Here is a 20,558-nt window from a genome sequence, read left to right as displayed (position 1 = left end):
CACAACACTCCCCGGGATATAAGGCGGCCCGCCATTGGCCGACGCGCTGAGGGACGGGTCCGCCAGCCATTCAGCGGCGCCGTTACAGCCGCGGCCCGCGAGGGAGCCGCTGGCGCACACACTCCCCACACACACTCACACAAAGATCGTCGCGCTGCTCTTCACAGTGTTTGAGGAGCCGGCGGCGGCGGTAGCGGAGTGGGGCAGGTAGCGGGGGCGCCGGCCCCCGGCGCCGAGGGGAGCGCGGAGCCGCGCCGGCCACAGCGCCGGCAGCCGCTGTCCATTGGCCGCCCGGGGAGGGCTGCGAGAGTAAACTACGCCTGCCCTGGGCAGCGCCGCGGGGTAACGGCCGCGGCGGGGTGCGGGCGGCGGGCACGGCCCGGCCCGGCCCGGCCCGGCCCCGCTCGGCCCCAGCCCCGGCCGCCCCCCCGGTAACTTACTCTGTCGAGTTGGGCGGGTTGCATTCAGAGGCCAAAACACGGCGAGCGGAGAAGTTGAGGGAGGCAGCAGTGCATCCGCACAGCCCCTGCTCGGGGAGTAAACACGGGAAGCCAGCCCCGCGGCACGGGGGGGAGCCGGGCAGACGGGCCGAGGCCGGCGGTCGCCCCCTGACCCGGCGAGAGGGTTTCAGGCAGCGGCGCTGCACGGGGATGCGGCGAAGCACCGGGTCGTGCCTGCTGCCGTAGTAATCCTCGCCCAAACGTGGCGGAGAGGCCCTCACCGCCCAGCATCGACAGCACGGCGGTCTTCACATCAGCTTTCCATAGAGACAGCGGGCACTTATTTGGCAAAGCTAGTAAAGGATAATGCCGGCGTCCACGCCGTGCCTCATGTCCTGCCCGGTTCTCCGCCTTGCGCCTCACATACGTTACCAGCCCACATGGATGTGAAATTCATCTGAGAATTTGTGTGACTCGCAGGCTGATACGGACAAAGCGACAGTGTGAGGCCAGCAGCTTTTGGGTGACTGCGTGGCGATTGTGCTGACGGGTGTTGGAAAAGCCCTGCGGAAGTGTAGTCTAACTTTTTTGGAAAAGCTCCTTTCTCCTGCAGGAATCAAACACAACGTGAAAGCGTACTGTGTACGCTGACCTGACGTATTAATGTTCGCAAGGGTTTGAATATGTGCAACGTGAGACCTTTATGGTTTTTTGAGGAGAAAACACGTGGTGTTTGTTCTTACAGTTAGGAAGCACTAATTTTTATGTGACACTGTCTCCAGGTGGGACTCTGACTTCCAGTCAGCGACTGGCATATTAAAAAAAAAAGGTCAGAAATAATAATAGTAGTAATAACAATGGAAACTCATTTTTTAACTCATTTTTTTCCAATAAAAGAGCAATGTTTGTGCTTCACAATGGCTTTACATATCCAATGCTCCAAGGATGTTGCGGAGTTTATTCCGTATGTTCTCTGTTCTGAGCTTTTTTCCATTGTGGTATGGTTGATTCCAGCATCTTCCCTTTGCTTACCTACTCTTCTTTCACATTTTTTCCCCCCATTTTTCTTTATGGCAGAATTATGTTAACTATGAAATAATATTTCTTATGTCTGAATAAAACAGTGGGGTAAAGCTGATTTTAGAAAATTAAATTGTATCCATGTTTCTGAGAAGTCATTTTAAATTAACCTGCACGTTTTTTGTTAACATGTGAGAAAAGTATTCTAAATGGCCCACCATCTTGCTTGTTGTAAGGAGGGGTGGGTTAGTCAGTGCCTGAATAATATAAAAATAACAGGATAAACATATTCTGTAATTAGTGCATTTTACCTCATTTTTTTCATTTTCAGTGCTAAGAAAGAGAATCCATCCACTGGAAGTCAGGTGCACGTCAGGTGTCACGGGTCGGGACACTGGCAAGTGAAGGTACACAAATTTCATTAGTCACATTTGAAAAGGTTGGCCTAATTTTTAGGCAGAGCTTCCTCCTATGATTTGTAGATTGTGAAGTGCTTTGCAGTTGTAGGTAAGCAGCATCTTTTCAGTATGCATAAGCAGTTGCCAGTAAGAGGCCTAAGCCAGACAGTTGAAACTTATATGGTATAGTTTCTTACTTCTCAGTATTAGTGCCTTGCTTCTTGGATTCTTTTACCCATATTAATGAGAGTACATCATGGAGCCTCTCTTACCTCTTCATTGCTAAAATCCTGCCAAAGTAGGTAATTACTGAGCAATATAAGTGATGTAGATGCTTGATAGCATGCATAAAGTTCATTTTAAAGGATGCTTCATTTTGTTGTTAACAGGACTCTTATATTTGATGCCTTTACTGGCCATTTCAGAAAAGAGGTCAAGATAGGGACACCTTGCATGTAATGTAGTTGTTTACAGCTATACGAAATGGATATACAGTGCTACTAATTAGAACAGTCGTGTTTTGTGTCCACTTTGTACAGTTACAAATGGCTTCATGAGTTGCAAGGCAGCCACCTATTAAGCCTGTAGAAACAGAAGTATTTTGTCACCCTTTAAGAGAGATGAATAAGCTAAGGTACGCCGGTACGGTCAGAAAATAAAATGCTTGAGTTTCCACTGCTTTGATTTATTGTGTCCATAGTGAGAGAGAGGACTGTATTTTCTTGGGCTATCAATCCAGGACCTTCTGCAAACACTGAGGTCATGAGTGGAAGAGGGAGGGGATAGTAAATATTTCTGTGTTTCCATTTCTCTGTATATGATTTTAAGCAAATTAATCTCTTTGCATACCCACTTGGAGATATTTCTGGCTTTAGTCAGTCATTGTTATCAAGAGTTATAAGGTGCTAGCCAGAGTCTGTGAGGAATTTTTCAAGGGACAGCGAGTGCTGAAATTTTTAAAATTGCTTGCTGATTATTAGTTGTTTTAAACTCCGCACAAGTTGCATTTCCAGATTTTTCTGCAGAAACTTGTATCATCAGATGGCACTTTTCTGTCACTTCTGTGTAATTGGTATTAGTTTTTAAAAGAAAGATGCCCCAGCCCTACCTTGTGAACTGTTCACGTGTACTCCTGTGTACAGCCAGCGCTCCGCTGGAGTCGATGCAGTTCAGCACAGATAAAGCAGTTTGTTCAGATGCACGTGCAGCAGGATTTGGGGCTTTGAAGCCGCATGTTTGTGGCATTTGTTTGACTTCATTTGGGTTTGCCTGTTTTGCCCTTAACTGATGGTGGAGTATCTCCCTCCCAGCCGCGTGTCACCTCTTAATTAATCCATGGCACAATGTAGAAGACATAAGTAGCCATGTGTCTATGCTTTGTCAAAATATTTCCCTTCACTTTGTTGTTATTTAATAATAACAGGAAAAATAATAGCGTTGATATTAATAATAGTAATCAGCATTTGTTCTGTTCCCTTCCTTTGGGGCCTGCTGTGGAGCTCACTAACATTGGGGGGGGCCTGAGTGTGGTCCTTGATTACCATTTTCTCTCCTCCTCCTGCCCAGGGCGGAAGCTACCTGCTGCCTGTGGAACCGAGCTGGCCACTGGTAGCTCTTCCGGGCTGAGGTATACGCGTGCTTCCATGGCTGTTTTAAATGTATTCAGATAATAAAAAGGAAGCTTGGACTAGCCAGCTGCAGCCTGAGCCTGCAGGCCCTGGATCCCTTTGAGCTGCTACCATGGCTGACTACAAGTGACGGTTGTCATGTGAGCAGGGAAGGAAGGCCATAAGGCAACTCTGGGAGCATATGCTTTATCTGCGTTAAGCTTTGCACACAGCCTGGGGAGAAGGATGGGGAAGAAAGGGTGAGGCAGATGCAGCCTTATGGAGCCTGTCCCACCTCTGTTGCTTTTTTTCCTGTGGCTTGTGCCCACCCACAGTCCATGGAATAGCGTGGCATCCTCCAGGTTAAAAAACACTGGAGCAGGACAATGCATTAGTGGGCCTATTTTCCTCCTCAATGCACTTGTATAACATGGTAACATTAATAGCAATTTATGTGCAAGCACTGAAGGGAGGAGGCATTTTATCTGAACTAAAGCTGCAGAATATCCACTTTAGAGTAGGAACAGAGAGCCACAGGATCAGTGCAGGACAGCCATTCTTCAAGAACCACACTTTTAGGAAGTTATTGTTCCCACCTCACCCCCTTTTAGGAACACTTTCAGTTTCTTGAGAACTCAACAGAAGTTTGTAGAAGTCAAAGAAAGGCCAACTTGTTCTGTTGGTTTCTCTGTAGGAGGGCACAGTTAAACTCTGACTGTATTTCTTTGCTCCTATTCCTTACTCCTATTATTTCACAACATTAAAATAATCAGGATATTTTCTTCTTTGTAATTCTGAGATGCTGCTTCTGAACGTTCTCTTTCTATACCTGTGCATCTAATTCCCACTGTCTCCTATTGACTCTTATTTTTTATGCCTCTTTTTATTAGCGGAGCATTAACAACTGCAGCCCTCTGACAGAACCAGCTACTAAGAGCGTTAGATCCTACAAGCAACCTCTGGCCTAAGGTGCTAGCAGTTTCATTTGACAAGTTAGACAAGAGAGTAGGAAGGGGAACAGACAAGTGAAATGACTTGCCAGTAGTCTCACAGTATGGAAGCAGCAAAGTCAGGAATCAAATCTGGGCTTCTAACTTGCAGTGCCATTGCTCCGTACATTTCTTTCTCTGTTGCTCTGACATTTTTCTTTCATAGCGCCTCCCTTTTTCAGAAAAATATTACTACACCTCGAGGAGCTGTTTACCATTTTTTCCTGTTTCAGAAGAATTGAGTAATAGGTTAGCCAGAGCATCCAGATCCATTTGAGTCTATCACCTCTGTAAAAATTGCTTCTGATTCTGCAAGGCATTTAGGCATATGTTAAACTAATATATAACTATTTAACATACTTGTGTATGTGAAATATACAATGTCTACAATAATGAAGCGATTGTCTGCTAAGCTCTAAACTAAAGCAGATTTTCCTTGTCCTTACACAAGTATACTGCATTACAAAAAATATGTAAATCAGGTCTGACCCGCTCACCTGAGGTTATGTAGCCCATTGAGTTAGTCTAGGGCAAGCAAATCATTTTCCAGAGCCAGTGACACACAAGAGAGCAGTGGGTCTACCATTCACATCCAGGGATTCCTTCAGACTTACTGAAAAAGTCCCCATTAAAAGCTGGGCCACAGGACAGCAGCTTTCAACCCCACACTTTTGATTTTTACAGTTACTGCTTTAACTCTCATGTAAACTGCAATAATATTTAACTGCTTTAAGCATAAAATGTAATTGGAACTAATTTTTCAATTTTAGATTGTGTGCCCCTTATTACATTTTAGTACTATCAAGTAGCTCTCTCCCTCCTCCACCCAAGGGCCTCTTTTTCCTATCTCTGTTTCTGGTATTATTCAAACATTTATTTGTTTATTTGCTTGTTTTCCCTTTTCTATAAATGTTTGTGGTGCTTTAAAGAAACTACAAGTCTGTTCTAGTGTCTTCCTCCAACCTCCAGTATACCACCAGAGACTTCAGAACTACCTCACAAATACATATTTACTTCTGTCTAGAAGAACAAGGACAATCAAGGAGCAAAAAGTTTTTAGCCTGCTAAATCCACTGCTTAAGTGAAGAGGATGTCATTGAGTCTGTGCTTGAAAAGTGGCAAGTCCCTGCAGTGACTCAAGTGGAAAAGCAGCACCCATTAGGTCTGAGCATGAATTCTTACAGCTTGGTGAGCTTCCCAGATGCACGTCTCATTGCCCCACTGCCATGCCTGTAGTTATGTCCATTTTGAGACTGCAGCACACTTCTTTGGCCGCACAGTGCTGCTACCATTTGTAAAGTAAACAAAGCAAGTGACCATTTGACCCTAAATAACAAGAGCATGCATTAGTCACTGAACTACTCAAAGACATGATATTTGACTCTTAACTTGTCATATCTGGGGAAAGACAGAGCACCGCAGATTTAATATTAGTGATCTTGTTCATCTCTGCAAGGGAGAGGCTTCAAAGAGGCAGAGATCAGAATTGTATTCCTTCAGGTGGTAGTCATGTGGGGACACAGTGGAGGAGTCCTGGCAAAGAGGGAAGAAGCATCCAATCCAGTGGAGCCCAGAGGCAGAGGACCACATCTAGCCTTCCCTTTTCGAGGAATTGCTTTTGGAATTAAAATTATCAGCTTTGAAGAATGATGTAGGGTGGGGAACAAAACTGGATGGATCTTGAGGCCTTCCAGGAGAAAAAAAAAAGAAAGGAAGAAGAAAACGATTCATGTCTTGGACTAGTGCAACCCACTATAAATATTCTTGGAGGAGCAAGGCTATGCACTGCTTCAGTGCATCCAGGTGAGAGGCCTCACGAGAGGAAATTAAATCAGAACATTGCATTGTTTCTGTCCCACTGGGTTAAAATGGAGAAGGTGGTGAAACTTAAGAAGGGAACTTTCTCCTGCTCCTCCCTGCCCCAACATGAGAATCGTTGGCAGGCCAGCCTGTAAGAACTAGCCCTTTTAAAAATACAGTGTGCCTTCCTGCATGCCCTCTTAATGTGGCTTTTCCCTGAAGTCGGCAGGTTCTCATAGCTTTCCCCAGTGCCAGTGCTGTAGCAACGAAGATATTTTTCTCTATAAAGTAGGCAAATTACACACTGGAGTCTGTCTGCCATCCCTGCTTGGTTTACCCCTCAAACACCCATGGTGGGTGTGTATTTCCCTTATTCTGACTGTCTGCAGCTCTAGTTGAAGCATTTATTTGTGTTGAGATCTCTGCATCACTAAAAGTTACAGCCTTCTCTGGTTGTAATGCTTGCTCTCTCCTTAGAATTTTATAAAAGGTAAATGGTGGAGCTGATCGATATTTTTAAGTTTTAACTTTATCGGCAAAAAATCAGTTTGATAATACTGGGCCATTTTTTTCAAAGGGTGGGTTTTGTCAATTGCTGGTTTGGGTAATTATGTTTATGTATGTGGAGGGAAGGGGCAGTATAAGTACCTGTATTTGCATGCAAATGTTTAAATTTTCAAATGCTTTCTAAATGAAACATTTTCATGGTTCAGATTAAAAAACAATCCTTAAAAATGAAAAAAACTGAAACATAGCACTTTTAGTGCACTTTCCTGGCCTTCAGTGTCAATTTGCTTCGACATAAGTTTTTGAAAAATAATCAATCCAGGTTAACACAAGTGATCTGTTGTCCCTTTTTTTTTTTTTTTTAACTTTCAGCAATTTGAAAAATTGGTGGTTTGCATAGCCCTGTCTGCATTTTTTTCAAATGGAAGTTGTGGAAGGCATGCAGAGATCTATGGTGAGATTTATGGTCTGTGACGAACTGGGTGTTCATAAAGAAACCTTAAATCTGTGACTCTGCTGAAGTCCTACTGAGAAGAACTCAAGTCGTGCATGCTCAGCAGTGCTCAGATTAAGTTAATAATTATTTCCCCTTCATTCTTAAATTTCCAGGCTGACTTGTTGCTTCCACTGCACTTTTCCTGCCTATATAAAAACCTTATTTTAAAAAGTACTAGAGCACCTTACATCCAAACTTAGCCCCCAGTCAAAGGGAGGTTTATATACTCATCTATTGACTTTGAGGGAGCTGTTTGTGCACATAAGGTTAAACTTGTGCATGATCTTGGTTCTTCCAAGAAGACCTGCCTAGAAACAAGTGACTATGGCTTCAGAAGTCTGTTGCTTCTGTCTTCCTTGTGAAGCTGGAGCTTTGTGTTGAGACGCATTTCTTGCTCCAAAACTTTACAATCAGTGAGTGAAATCCTGACAGCATGAAAAGCAGTGACGGAGCTCTTGTTAACTACAGTGGGATACTCTCCTGCTATCATCAGCTTAGAAGTACTTGTCAGGATCTCTTATTTTGCAATACAGATGGCAACAGCTAGAATGAAAACCCAGTCTTGAGATTTCTCAGTCAACCAGTGCTGCATCCCAAATTTTTGTTACTGGAAATAATTGAGGGAATTGGTTGGTATAACCGCATTTGCTTGTATAGCTTTTAAGTGTATGATTATTTTTATTTATTTATTTTTTCATTGTGCTTCTGACTGGCTATGCAAAGTACCAAAAGCCAAACAAAAATTGCCCCTCACTGGCACATCAGTGTCAAAGCCAGTCTCCACATACTTCAGTAACAAGAAAATACTCCTGGTATTCATACTTTTGGGGTACAAAGCCATTTTTATCTGAGGATGAAATGTTGTCTATGATGTTTGCTAATGGGGGCAGAGCTAATGTTTCCTTAGGGACAAAGCCTTCACATCAGTGCTGGTGGAAAACTCTTTACAAGGTGGGGTAATGGCACTGGCCATCTGCGCATCAGCTCTAGAGCAGGGAAAACCACCTTGCTCACTCAACTCCTCTTCTCTGCCTGCTGCTGCATGAGAGGCCCGTTGCATTAAATACGGATTGTAAAAGCAGATGGAGAAGCAGACAAATTAAGCCAGGCCCTCACCCTCCAAGCGTATGGAGACAGCAGAATATGGCCCTAAGGATTTTGGGGAAAATCTGGCAGATGCCGGGGTGGGACAGGGGATAGGTTGAGTATCTCAGCAGCTGAAGTGACAGCTAATGGTAATATCTCTGCACGTATGTGTGCTAAGAGTAACAACAGTGTGCACGTATATGTACTACTGGGCTTTCTACAGAAAATTGCTGACACAGAGGGCTCATAGCAACCTTGCAAAGGGATTCAGCATTAGCTTTAGTGGGCTGTGAGGGAACCTAAAGGTCTCAACAAGCCCTTGCAGGCCTGAGTCACTGAAAAGATGGAGAGAAGAGGAGTGTGCGGCTTTACCTAAGCTTCCTTCTGGTTCAGTAGCAACTAAGGTTCAGGACCAGAGTCCAGTCCCATATCCATTCTTTTACCCATGGTGCTTACATGTAGATTACTGTACTGTCTCCAAAATGTAACCATTGTATGTTCACCTCATCTCCAGGTGGTGAGAAAGTAGATATTATTACACCTGTTTTACAGGTAGAAAACTGAGGCAGAAAGAGGAACAGTGGCTCTTTCCAACTACCTTGGAAGATGGTGGCCAAAGGGGAGATTAAACTGAGTTTTCCCCAGCCTTAGGTTATAGACATACACCCAGAACCATCCCTGTGCCTATGGGTGCCCTGTGAGCCGGCTCAGGGATCGCCCAAAGCCAGTCATCATGACAGAATAAGTTCTGTTTTTTAATGCTCACATGGCTTTCAGTTTTTTGGCTTATTCTCACAGTTGTCATTTACCTGAATGTGTGCTCAAACTGGCATTCAGTCCTGTATGTTCAGACTTGTGGTTCGGTCCTGCACCAGTGCAACTCCTCAGTCACCTGGAAGCAGTTGAAAACAATTTTTTTAAATGTACTTTTAAGTCATTCTGTGCATGCATTATTTCATGAATAATCATGAAATAAGGTGCTGACTTGTCCAAAAAAGTGAAGTCTCTCCCTGGCCAGCCTCACAAACTGATATGCAGAGTTAGTGATGCTGTGTGAACCCGTTCTAAGAGGGTCCCCATACCAAACCCTGTCAAAGTTAATGGAAAGGATCACTTTCCTGTCAATCAGCATGGGGTCCTTCTCAAAGCTCTGTTGTTTTGATGGGATTGGTATAATTTAGAGCTCGGCATCTTTGCATCCACACATGCAGGTGTAACAGGTGTGCGTGGATGAGTGGAGGAGAAACTGTGACCATGCACCCTCTTCTGTTTCCTTTCCTTACATATAGAGTGTTAACTGATGTGGGAAGTGTTATTTCCTAAAGGACAAATCCTCCTAGTCTTTTACATTATAGTTGACAAGAACCCCTTCACCTTCCAATTTCAAATGAATACATTTCATTAGAAATTTTTCATATTTCTTGTGCAACATATACCAAGCAGAACGCTTATCTTCATTTAATTGTTTGCATTTACTATCAAAATAAAAAAAAAAGTTTAGGTGGAAATGACATTTCCCCATGGACATTCTCATAAAAACAAACAAACGAGCAAACAAACAAAACTCAAATAAAACCTAACCAGCTTCCTGGCAAGAGGAAAATTGTAGCGGTAAAAATACCTGCTTGCTTGATTCCACATGCAGCTCTCCTTTTCAGGGAATGGAAGTGTTTCATTGTGGAGGCTTCTAACCGCATACAGGCAGAACCTGATTATGTGAGGCTAGATTGTGGAGTTGTAATATGTGTTGGAAAGCACTTTCTCACCAGGTACAATGACCTAAGTAAATGCCCACCAACACGAATAAGGTCTTCACAGTTCCACCTGCCTGTTAATATACTTTTAGAGTGAATACTGGACTGAGCTTCATTATACACACAAGTTTACAATCAGAAACAGCTAAATACCTGGAAATGGGGTAAGCATGCAAGTCTGAATACAGGTTATTGCCAGGGATAAGTTCTCTTACACAAAATGTACATTCACCCAGTATGTTTGTGAGGTTCATCCCATGCACCCAGGGATGAACATGCCCAAAATACAACAGTTTTTCCTAAATTAGTGCCTTTCAGCATAGGAAACAGCATGGCTAATACAACATATATCCCTATAGATTTGAACATTTAATTGGCGAGCCCATTTCTAGAATGTTTTATCCTGTTTCTGAAATGGGGTAGGGAAAACAAATTAAAGACACCATTAAGATATGGTGTACACAAACATGAAATGTGGACTGAAACTATTGGATATCAATTGTGATTGGAAAAAAATTACTGGGAGCTAGGACAAGAATCACTTTAGCTATCTGCTAGTTCAGTAATTCGAGATGTTTCACAATAATGAATTCTCTGAGTGAAGTATTGCCAATCCAAATGAACTAGCAGCAATGGCCTCAAAATGGTGCTAGATGGAAGAGCCTAGTTTCACAGGTGCCTGACAGAGCTGCTTTGAATGCCAGTGCCTCTAAATCATTCAACAGTTACACACAGGTGTGTCTGGGAGGCTATGAACTTGTATGGCTCTTACTAGCAGAATGGCTAGAGAATAAGCACTTCTCCTTCAACGTTCAGGTTAGGTCTAATCTGTTCGTAATGCTATAGGAAGGTATCTTCTAGGAAAATGAGAACACAAGGATGCCACCATACATTGAAACTCTGTTACTGAAGTAGGTGGTTCTATACTAGGGATTTTTTGTAGTTCTTCTTTTGTTAGTGTTGCCTCTATATTAACTTGGTTTGATTTCTGATTATAAGCATTGCCCCCCGAGGGAAAAACTCGTGCTGACTGTTTCTGTGTTGTGTTTTCTGCTGAGTCGTTCCATCACCATAGGAGAAGCTGGAGTGCCCCTTGTCCTCCAAGACACATTCAAGTAGGAATATGGGGCACACTCTGTTTAATATATTTTCTCCACCACCTTCGCTTCGCTTTCTATCTTTTCTCTGTGTTGGTTTTTCTCTCTGCTCGCACTCAGATGGGTATTGCCCCCATTATTTTTCCCGCTAGTTTATTTTATTGCTTTTCTTATTTCTGAATCTTTCCTTATGCTGAACACAACCTCAGTAGCACTTTTAATCAAGGAAAAATGAGTATGTTCACATGTATACTCCTTTATGGTTTAGGGCCAGTAATAGATATAGAATCCTTCCTCAAAAGTAGTTTTTATGTAATCAGCTGCAGTGGTTTAATGAAAGGGCCCAAATGCTTTTAGGCATTTTCCTGTTACCATGAATAATAATGCACTTTCTCCAAGGGTATTATTTGATTTTGGCTGATCTGTAACACCAAGAAAATAGTGTGGTTGCTACCTTCCCTGTTAAGACCGTTCAGCATCTTCCCAAGGAAAGACCCAGCTGGTGAAATCTTGGTGCTGTTTTTGTTAGAATACCAACTATTATTTAAAATATTGTTTTGACCTCTTTTGTTCTCCAGCTTTGTTAGAGCTTTTACAGTGACACTGAAGTAAGTCCAGGGTGTGATTTTGTCAGGTTGTCGTCCCTGCACTGAGGTCTGTAGGGGTAGCCTGCTTTCCCGTGGCAGTAACTGAACACATACATTGCCACTGGAACTCACTGCTTTTTTTTGCAAAACTTCCTGTGTTCTTGGAGAAATTTTGTGGATCGCTAGCTAGTCAGTTTTCACTCTGAACAGGTGTGTGTGTGTGTGTTTGTGTGAAACAAAGAGGGGAATAATATCCAAGAAAATTCAAAGGTTTTGGTATGGCAATTGTCCTAGTCCACTTTGGGACTCCTTTATGTATGGTGAAGTAGTATTTCAGCATAATAATAAGATGAAGGTCAAATTCTTCAGGTGAATTAACTTTTAGAAGCCCTCATTTTCTCACTATCCATGGATGCAGAGATAATACAACAAGGATGCTAGCACAGACTGTTTCAGCATTTACCCTTTCCCAGCACATGGTGCTTGATAATAGCATCCTGTTGATCTTCGTCCTCCATATTAAGCTCTGTGAAAGGCTGTTAGGAAACAGTTGTGGTGCTGGGGAACAGATGAAGCCATAGGATGCTGCTGTATCTTCGTTTCAACCAGAGTTTTTATGAAAGTATTAAAGGGTTATTTCTTATCTCTGACTAAATCCAAGGTTTCATTCCCTAGCGCCATCAAACTAACACCTTTCTTTAGTATAATGCATACATGTCTTTACAAATATTTTGGAAACAGTCATCCATCATGTGTTGTAACAGAAAACTAACCATTAAGAAGCAGACTTCCTTGCTTATTCTCCAAGGGTGGAATTCAATTATGCAGAGGAACAAAACCAGGTTTATGTACCATCCAAGTCCCTCATAGTCCTATTCGTGCTGACTCTTTACACACGGGTAAAGTCTACCACAAAGAAACAATTTCTGGGTGATGTCTGAGTGCCACAATCAATTAAATTTGTCTGTAGGACCCCTGTCAGTATTGTGTGTGGAAGATGGAAGAGATGCCAAGTGGAGTTTTATGCCCAGTGGGCCTGGCTCGTGCCCAGCTGAAGTCAGTGGAACTTTTGCCACTCCTTCCAAAATCAACAGGATGGCTCCTCCACTCACTCCCTATTTCTCTTGCTAAACCACAGTTTTCTGATATTTTCAGGCACTCGTGCTCATCAGCTTGGAATCCACACAAGGTTGGGTTTCATAACAAAAAGGCGGCCCTGATTCTTTCAAATTTGAGTAGACAGAAGAGAGCAAGGTGAGTCATTTTTTTTTCCTTGCTAATCTTGATGGGATGCTGCAGCTTTGCCAAAGATTACTTGAGTTTTCCCTGGCTAAGGTGTGAGGGAAGACTGCAGCAGTCAAACTGGGGTGTTGTTTTCATAGGTTTTCTTCTTAATTCACTGGAAAGGACAAAATGCATGTGCAGTACTATCCTAGTGCCACTTCTGCAGCTGTTTACATTTTAGCAGTGAGTGTCACCTACTTAAAAATACTTTGTATTATCCTCAGTAAACAGCCTCTCTTAGTCCAAAGCAATCCGTTGCTCCAGAAAGGTTCCTGTCTCCTCGTAGAGAGCTTACAGGACCTTGCAGGCCTGACATAGAGCCTTTGAAGTAACTGGAAAGTCTCTTAATGACCTCAAGGGTTTGGATAGTGAGCCCTGTGAACTGCACAAGACAGGTAACACCATCAAAAGCACCTAATAACTACTGACAGTCAGTGGGTCTTAGTTTCCAAATCACTTGGATGACTCTGAAAATATTTATCCCAGGGCTGGCTATACATTCTCAGCAGTACAGAGCACATGAATGGTACTCAATGAATAATATAAAAATTCTTCTAAGTACAAAAATCTCTCTGTTCAGGAAAATGATAATTTTATGCTTTGCTATTTCTTTTGTGTCAATCTCTTTGTAAGCATCCCTTTAGCTATAGCATTTGCTTAAACTATGAATATGTACTATGTGTCAAAATAAAATATTTATTGAATACATTTACTTCATGTCTGTTGAGTTATGAGTGGATTCTGAAGTGCTTCTTTGCTGCACCTGTTGGGGCCATTTTACATTCTCTCTTGGCTGGAGACAATGAAAACTCAATGCCTCACAGTTCTGCAAAAAGAAATGGTTGAAGAGAATTTGAATTAAAATTTAGCAGAAACATTCACTGTTGCTGGCATTCCAGGAGCAAACACAGGACTGCTTAAATCCTCAGGGTAGTGATAGTTGTCTCTACTAGAGCCAGTCCTGATTGTAGGTGGGCTGAAATTAAACGATACTGCAGACTGATAAGTGCAACTTGTCCAAGGATGCTTGAGGTGAACTATGGCTTTCCTGATGTCCCCGGAGGGGGCAAAGCCCAGGGCTTGGTTTCTTTTCTTCTCTTTTTCTTGCAGTAATCCAAGGAGGGGAAGTGTGAGCCAGTGGAGGACTGAGTCTCTCACACCATGGTCTGCGTCATCCAGGCGCTAAAATGGGTTTTGTAGATGACCTTGACATTACTGAAGGTAGGTACCACTACGGCCTCTGAGAAGAAAAGGGAGTGCACCTTTCCCAACCTCCAGGGAGTCTGCATGGTAGCTAAGAAATTGAAGAAATTTCTGGCACTAGCAGAAGTTCAAAAAAAGAGCCTTAGGTCCAGACAGGTGGTCCTCCCTGTCAGAGAAATTTACTCCTAGCCAGAGGAGCAAGCTGGTATTCAGATACTGACAACAGCAGATACTCATATTGGGTTTACCTGATGGAAAGTGATACGGTTGATGACAGCTCATCAGGAAATAGGAGGGCACCTTCTCAGAACCTCATTGTTCATGTAAGCACCACCGAGGTGGAGGTGGGCATTGGAAGCTCAGGCCTTAGCTTTGTATGAGACTCCCCCTTGAGACACCAGGTGCTACTGCCCTCTTCTGCGGTTGCTTCACAAGGTGTCCTGCAGCCCTTACTCCATTTCTTTCCTGGCTATCTGTTAGAAGAGACATCCTTGAGGCATCTTAAGCCTCTTGCAAGAGGTGAAGGACAAACAAAGCCATTGTTATCCAGTTATGTGCTTTAATTCAGAGACAAAAGCAAAACTTTGGGCATGTTTTTCAAGGAGAATCTACAAATGACTAACTGAGCCTGGGCATAGGCTCATAACCAAAGGGTTTGTGAATGGAGAGATTAAGTTCTATTGTAGCTGTCTCTTTGTTACGTGATCAGGTCCTTTGAATATGTAAGCAATAGATTATGAGGCCTAGAACAAGTAAAATTAGGTGGGGATTCAGTTTAGGCTAGATCTCCTTAGGCTTCTCCTGTAAGTGGTGAAGAGACATACAGGCTCCCCTTGGACCTAGACCTACTCTGGATTTCTTTTGGTGGTTGCTCAGCTCCCCTCACTGTCTATAAACAGAATCTGAGGAGATTGTCTTTTGGCAGAGGTACTTAGGTACCTGAAGTTAGGTGGTGTCACAATTCCACTTAGCTTTCCTGTATGAAGATTTAGAAGAACAGAGAACCTAAAAAATGCTCATTTCCTATCCACCGGATTTAAATTAAGCATCCAGGGATCCCTGCCTCAAATAATCAAGTTTGTACAGTTCAAACGCATTCTTCAACCCAAACAAAAGACCCAGTTCAACGACTATTTTATTTGTTCACCCCGTTACAATCATTGCAACCATCAATATGATACCATTATTTTTAATCCAACACAGGAAACCAATTATTTTTACTGATTAACTCTTTACCTCCAGTGGGATATTGACTGCTAGAGAATTGGAATAAAGGTCTGTCAAACCAAAGAGACCAAATAAGGCCTCGTCCTTCAAAAGATAAGTCTAATTTCTTAAAAAGCAAAGAAATATCAACCCCTTCTTTTATCTTTGTGTCTTGTATCATACAGAAAGAGGTCCTGACACTCCTTGAAAGCAACTCAGAAGCTTCCACATGAGGCATGCATAAAGAGCTGCAGCTGACACATAAAAAGTCTTTAAAAACAATTCTGCAACCATAGCTAGATCTACTGGGATGGAATAAGGTAGTCCCTAATTATATGTCCCCTGAAAAGCTATGCACATGCAGAATGTTTCCAGAGCTTGGCTATACCTTGAAAGCTGCTTGTGAAGACAACCCTTGCACATGTTGTGAATGGGATTTAGCCCAGTTACAGGGATGAGCTTATGCAGTTGCCTGTATGATCAGAACCAAAGACCCTGATTTTGAAGAGGTGTAACGTGTGTGCTTACTTTGCAGGCAGAGACCTATCCTATTGAAATAAATACACCTCTGTGAAAAGTTAAGCATGCCCATAAGCTTTTGCAAGATAGGTCTGAGTTTGTGCAAATTTACTGGGTAATCTGTGTAGTACCTCCTCAGTTTACTTCAATAAGAAAGTGTGTTAAAAAGCCTATCTGTATTGCTCTAGAATTACATGGCTAGCTGTATTAAAAATAACATTTTCTTGCAAAAATTTTCCGGTTGTTTTAGCAGATTTTGTTCTTTGACAGAAAATGTATTGATCTGATCCTGGGAAAGTGACTGTAGTGCTCAACAGAACAGTTCCTGCCATATAATTTTGATGTTCATAAGGTTGTGTAATATGTCATATGAAAAGCCTCTGTCAACTTCCACTGACTGTTGAATCTTAAAATGATTCATCTACACAAATATATTTTTCAGGAAAGCTTCTGAAGCAGGAGGCTGACCTCATTGCAAAATACAATTTAATTGAACATATGTTGATTTTAAAAGTATGTACATATATATATATGTTTCTTTTCTCTTTTCTGATTTATTTTTGTGACTCATATGGAAATTCAATGTTTAAAAATATATGAAAAAGGAAATTCATTAGAATTAATACTTTTTGGAGAATAAACTTGCAAAAGCATGTATTCATCTTTTGTAAATTTTGATGTTTACATGTAACTAAGGAAGTAATTAAAGTTAATATGTGAAATAGTTAAAATTGTCAACATTTCTCAGTTCTGAACTAAGCAAACTTTGTATTTCAAATAATCTCAGTCCAAGTTTGTATCTTCAGATTTTCATCTCAGTATATCTGAATGTTGTTGCCAGTCAAATTTCCCATATATCAATGGAAAATCTGATTTCTATTCCTGCCTTTTACAATTCCTCTTGCTCTTAATTTCGTGGGAAGAACCATCCGTAATAAACTAGGAGGGGAGAGACTGGTGCCACTGACAGCAAATTAAGCTTTTCCAGTTAGTCCACTGAAGTTAGGGGTTTCAATCTGAAGACATAATTAAAGGTAAGGATGGACACATTGAGGTTGGTGGTTAGCCGTTGGCTTCAAAGGGGACATATTTCATCCTCAAATGTTTGATTTCAGTAATGTTTTAAAATATTTGTGTGACTAGATGTATACAAAACCACACACAGAGGTTCCTCTACTCATGTTTTAATATGGGAGAAAACATGGTAGGCTCAAAATGAAAGTGTTCGAAGGAATTTGTTTCTTTTTTTAAATACCGAAATAACTTGCAATGAAATTTTCTCTTTTTTGCTCTCACCTAGATGGAAAATACTTCTTTTCCATGAAAGAAAGAGGAGTTTTATCAGCTTGTCTCTGACTGTGTTGTCAGGACCGCTGCCTCACTCGTGTGTGATGTTATGTTTTCACATAAACCTTTGATAGGAGCTAAACATGGAAACTGTAGTTTATTTCTTAGTCCTACAGCAGCCAGTAAAACCTAGGATGAAATTTCATAGTAAGTCTTACAAAGATCAGTGTTTTGCATAAAGCCACAATTTCTCAAGCAGAAATATATTACTATTTAATAATCTCTCAACCTTTAAGCTAAGCTTACAATTTTGTGACCTGTTGCATGTTCACATGTTGCAGTATTCAGCTTGAAAGCTGAGCAGACCGGAGGTGAGTGCAATCCAAACGTGCCAATACAAGTAAGACCAATTTGGAAAATTGTATCTAAAAAAAATCAGAATCGTAGAATAACCCAGGTTGGAAGGGACCTGAAAAATGTAGGGGTTTTTTTATACCTGCTCTCAAAGAACAAAAGAAGGCCCTACACAAGTATTGTACGTCACTAAAATCTCTCGACATGATTACATTGGATTTAAAGTGGTGTAGAGGCCTTGAAATGGTCTGATTGACTTCACCTTTGCTGACACTGGGGATTGAGCTATGGATCTTCAAAGTGAAACACCATAAACCTCTGCAAACCGTGAAGACCTAATAATTTTAACAGACATTTTCCATGAAATGGCTGTGGATGGAGACAAGAAAAATGCCCTGATACCAATCAAAGCTTTATTGATGTACAGTTGGTATAATGCTTCTGCAGTAGCTGGATGAAACCAAACCCAGCACATTGAGATAGATCCTAAGCGATAATCAGATAGAGAAAAGAAACGTATCCCAGTACTGGCTGAGCCCTTCACTGTATAATTTTCATTGCCATTTAGAGCCCCCAATAAAGAATTTCAGTTCACAGATGCAAAACCCTTTCAAGAGAGCAATTCTAGAAATTAGAGGCCTCAGAAGCACTGACCTAAATAAAAGCTACTCCTTCCCTAAATGTAAATTTTGAGGTTTCTTTCTGATTTAAGGGCTCTTTCCCCCTCTCCCCATTTAATTAGTGCCAAGGAAAAGTGCTGAGCTGCCCAGGAAGAAGGCTGTAGCTTTTTGCTGAGTCCAGTTGTTCCACTCAAACAGTGGTCTTTGGACATCTCCTGGTCCTGTTAAGTAGTTGTAGGTTGTCTCCATAGAGCTATTGGGTCATCGATGCTGTTTTACTGTTTTTTTTTTATTTTTGATTGCTAAATCACTTAGAAGAAGAAATGATATAATACTATCCTAAGATGACTACTCCAAGTGAGCAATTGCTGTAGTTGCCATAGGGATACTGAATGAATGCAGATGAGATAGATAGGAGATATCCAGAAGACTCTACGAGCACGAGTTTCTCTTCAGCAGCCCAGTATGACCAAAAGAAGGGAGATTTCTGCACCTCCAGAATGCTGGGCCGCAGCTGCTGTGTGGCCTATGCTGAAGTAGCTGTCTGGCTCCCTGCGTGCTGCTTTGGCTGGAGACGTGGGCACCTCGCTCACCATTGAAAGCGAAACTTGGGCTCTTAGGTGATTTTGAAAACGTTACCACAAGTTCCCTAGGAGCAATACTTAGAAACAGCCGCTTACTGCAAAGACCACTAATACTGCATTTGCAATAAATCCACCAAGGAAAACTGTGGAAGCTGCATATGGATGAGACCAAGTGGTATATTGGGGGACATATAGAGTCTAATTAAAATCAACTAATATTTGGAGAGGAGTAGTTCCTCCACAGAGGAAGGATCTATTATATAGAAGGTGTTCAACACCATGACAGAGGCAAACAATCTTTCCATGGAAGAGGACTGATAAGTGAGCTGTTTCTCAGGAATACTTTGGTTCTAGTATTTAACTTATTGGTGACATGGGATGAAAGTGGTCAGCTGCATAGAGAATGATGATCATTTTTAGTTCATCTGCGTATTTGGGACTGTTCCAAACAGGGCTAATTCTAGACTCTATTAATTATAGATATAACCTGTAAATGCAATGACATAATTGCCTTAATGTCCTCAGAAAACACTAACAAACTTAAATGATAACTTGGCAACACATACCAGCACTCACAAACTCTACCTTTGGAGAACCATTTACTCCCAACCTACTCCTGGAAAGAGATAGATCTTGTAGCCTAAAGGTCCTCAGATTTGTGCTTTCCACTGGGAGCTGCAGAGAAAAAGCAATGACATTTATGACAGCAAGAATCAACTCTGCCCTCAGGTACTTATTCGCAGTAGTACATGAGGACTGAGTTTAGCACTAAATTCTTTGGTTAAAAATACACAAATAAGTACAGATTCAGACTGTACTTTTTTTGACGCTGACACAGCTCCTAATTATTATGGCAGGGCTAGAGCCTCAGCTATTGTGGATCAATGTATTTTAATTGTCTTCAGAGAAATTGTAGAGATTTACCCCAGGTCACTTGGAATATCAGCTCAGGTTTTCAGCCCCCAAAAATGCAAATTTGTGCTGGAATGAAAACCATGCTGGCTGGGAGTAGGTTGCAAATCTAATGCTCTTTTGGGCAAGGTGGTATGATCCCAGACACTGTGTATTGGATGTATTAACGATGTAAGATACTCCTGAAAGGATTGACTCTAGAAGGCATACCGAAGTTTGAGGCAGGCTAATTAATTTGAAATAGTGAGAAATAATGAATGGGATTTTATGAGAACAGATGTAAACATTCCCCAACTAACTGGAATGAATTAGCAGCCGAGGAGGAATTAGAAGACACATGGTTCACTGGTAAATTAATACACAAAATCTGACTTGCTCAAGAATGGACTAGATGGCTCAGTAGCTTCTCTATTCCCATTCATAAAAATAGTCTGTCCTTCCTGTTTACACCACCTTTAAGCTTAAAGCTCTGCAACTTCTTCTAAAATGTCCTCCCCCCTCCTCATTTTTAGGGTTATTATAGTATTATTAGCACTATGCATTAGTACCTTTCCAAGTTGTCTGATGGAAGTTAATTAATCCCTTTTAAAGCACTCAAGACTTAATTGAAATAAACAAACATTATCATATCCATCTTCCAGCTGAAGGAGATGAATCACAGAAAAGTTAAGTTGTTTCTAAAGTCATAAAACAAGTCAGTAGGCAAATCAGGGGTAGAAGTAAGCAGCCCTGGACTTCTAGACTCCTACTGTAATAGTTGCATTAGCCTGACTTCCTAGAACCAGTATGTCTGAATGAGATAATTTTA

At 41.7% G+C, this 20,558-nt stretch overlaps 1 protein-coding gene and 1 long non-coding RNA gene across 3 annotated transcripts in view; one reads left to right on the top strand and one right to left on the bottom strand.

Moving 5' to 3' along the window:
* BBX (BBX high mobility group box domain containing) overlaps positions 1 to 846 on the bottom strand; it is a 146,293-nt gene extending 145,447 nt beyond the window's left edge. The window contains exon 1 of one of the 2 annotated variants that reach the window (XM_072884485.1): positions 441 to 846. The gene's annotated coding sequence lies outside the window, so the exon portion shown is untranslated. Of the gene's footprint in view, positions 1 to 139; positions 162 to 440 lie in introns of those variants that run through there. The other variant, XM_072884495.1, reaches the window with a different exon arrangement.
* Positions 147 to 16,619, top strand: LOC140661823 (uncharacterized). Its single transcript, XR_012045905.1, has 5 exons — positions 147 to 943; positions 1,792 to 1,867; positions 12,937 to 13,035; positions 14,176 to 14,286; positions 15,660 to 16,619. It is a non-coding gene; the product is annotated as an uncharacterized lncRNA (long non-coding RNA).
* Positions 16,620 to 20,558: the final 3,939 nt, after the last annotated feature.

The sequence above is a fragment of the Ciconia boyciana genome, chromosome 1, assembly GCF_034638445.1.
Source record: "Ciconia boyciana chromosome 1, ASM3463844v1, whole genome shotgun sequence".
Classification (NCBI taxonomy): domain Eukaryota; kingdom Metazoa; phylum Chordata; class Aves; order Ciconiiformes; family Ciconiidae; genus Ciconia; species Ciconia boyciana.
The sequence above is the reverse complement of the archived record's forward strand: the minus strand, read 5'-3'. Positions and strand labels throughout refer to the sequence as shown.